General features: G+C 34.6%; 1 protein-coding gene across 8 annotated transcripts in view; it reads right to left on the bottom strand.

Moving 5' to 3' along the window:
• Nucleotides 1–2,500, bottom strand: part of LOC137648932 (SH3 domain-containing kinase-binding protein 1-like) — a 245,358-nt gene that overhangs the window by 213,788 nt on the left and 29,070 nt on the right. The window lies entirely within an intron of this gene.

Below are 2,500 nucleotides of genomic sequence, written 5' to 3'. Positions count from 1 at the left end.
TAAGGCAATTAAGCAATAAGGCTCTCTCTCTCTCTCTCTCTCTCTCTCTCTCTCAAACATAGAATAAGGCTCTCTCTCTCTCTCTCCCAAACATAGAATTAGGAAATAAGGTAAGGCTCTCTCTCTCTCTCTCTCTCTCTCTCTCTCATTACAAGTTCTTGGACGTATGAGTGATAATACAGGATCATTATGCGGTTCATGAAATCTGTAGCCTTAGTCATACACTACATTTGAAAATAGAGAAAATCTCTCTCTCTCTCTCTCTCTCTCTCTCTCTCTCTCTCTCTCAGAAAGGCATTATAGGTTGTTAGACGTAATAATAAGGGATTATCATGCGGTTCAAGAAATCTATAGCCTTAGTAATACACCACATTTGAAAGAGGAAATCTCTCTCTCTCTCTCGCTCTCTCTCTCTCTCTCTCATCCAAAGCTGGGAGATGCAAAATACACTGGAAGATCCATTAGCAACTCTCTGGTGGATAAAAGAGGTGCCTCACACTGAGGGACCTGGGGGAACCCAAACATAGAATAAGGCAATAAGTCTCTCTCTCTCTCTCTCTCTCTCTCTCTCTCTCCCCCAAACATAGAATAAGGCAATTAAGCAATAAGGCTCTCTCTCTCTCTCTCTCTCTCCTCTCTCTCTCTCTCTCAAACATAGAATAAGGCTCTCTCTCTCTCTCTCTCCCAAACATAGAATTAGGAAATAAGGTAAGGCTCTCTCTCTCTCTCTCTCTCTCTCTCTCTCTCTCTCATTACAAGTTCTTGGACGTATGAGTGATAATACAGGATCATTATGCGGTTCATGAAATCTGTAGCCTTAGTCATACACTACATTTGAAAATAGAGAAAATCTCTCTCTCTCTCTCTCTCTCTCTCTCTCTCTCTCAGAAAGGCATTATAGGTTGTTAGACGTAATAATAAGGGATTATCATGCGGTTCAAGAAATCTATAGCCTTAGTAATACACCACATTTGAAAGAGGAAATCTCTCTCTCTCTCTCTCTCTCTCTCTCTCTCTCTCTCACGTAGGTCAATAAAATGAGTCGTGGCAAAAAGTTACGAACAATAAGAAGTTTTTTATGCATCAAATTCCACGAATAAAAATTCCCCCCCCCCCTAAAAAAGAAAGAAAAAACCACACACACAAACAGAACTGATTGACATACAAATGAATTCATTGACCTTGGCAAAAGTGAAATCATATTTTTCTCATCTGATCAGAAACGAATAAAAAAGCGAACGCTAAATTATTATATTATTCTTCATAGGATAACATTAATATACGATATCTGTTTTGACGCTGTTACTGTTTTTAGAATGATATATTGTTAATTTATTTTCATCATTTATCTATTTCCTTATCTCCTTTCCTCACTGGACTATTTTTCCCTGTTGGAGCCCTTGGGCTTATAGCATCTTGCTTTTCCAACTAGGGTATGTAGCTTGGCTAATAATAATAATAATAATGACTCTTGTCTCTATTAAGCTTAATGGGAGACTTTTCAAATAAACAACAAAATGTTTAGGATATATTTAGACAAATTTCGTATTAAATGCAAACTTTCTTTCTTCTCGGTAATAGTTGATATATGGAAATAAATATTAATCAGTCAAGTTTTCAAAATTAGTACTGTTTCCTGTAGGAGCTTGATTTGAGATAAATGTTTTCCCACACGTACGTTAGAACATTTTGAACAACAACAACAATAATAATAATAATAAATAATAATAATAATAATATTTATAATTGCAAGACAGTTATCATATTAATTACAACCCAATAGAACACTTTGAATTATTATTATTATTATTATTATTATGATTATTTTTATTATTATTATTATTACAAGTATGATTGTGGCTTTGTGATTTATCATAGTTGTTGTTGTTATCAGATTTGACTTCCCAATGATATCACTTCTTTCGGGGGGAGAGAGAGAGAGAGAGAGAGAGAGAGAGAGATCGCTGGTTTTCCTATTTTCCTATAAAATATATATATATATATATATATACATATATATATATATATATATGTATATATATATATATTATATATGTATGTATATATATATATATATATATATCAGAACCACTGCTATCATCATTCAATGACTGCATCTTGACAGGTTCTTCGCGTCCCACAAAATCTTCTCCAATGGTGCCGGCAAATAAGAGTCACCGACTTGTGTCACTTACACCAGTGCTGTCATCTAAATCCAGTAAAAACTAGTTGCGATGTTTCATTGCATTCTTAAGTTCCATGGAAACACGCTGATCAAATTCATTCACTCTTCTTACAACTCTTTGGTAAGAGAATGTGACACACTTTCAAATTTCTTAACTACCGGGTAATTTCTAACTTGTCCTTTTTTACTGCACACTGCTTTATGAATTCTCCACTCCTAAATGATTTTCTATTTCTTATAAGCACCAAAGTAACTTATAAAGCAGTAAAACTACATATTTGCGGTTTTCAGAAGCTATGTAGCCCATGCATTTAC

Source organism: Palaemon carinicauda, chromosome 10 (assembly GCF_036898095.1).
Source record: "Palaemon carinicauda isolate YSFRI2023 chromosome 10, ASM3689809v2, whole genome shotgun sequence".
In the NCBI taxonomy this organism is placed as follows: domain Eukaryota; kingdom Metazoa; phylum Arthropoda; class Malacostraca; order Decapoda; family Palaemonidae; genus Palaemon; species Palaemon carinicauda.
The sequence above is the reverse complement of the archived record's forward strand: the minus strand, read 5'-3'. Positions and strand labels throughout refer to the sequence as shown.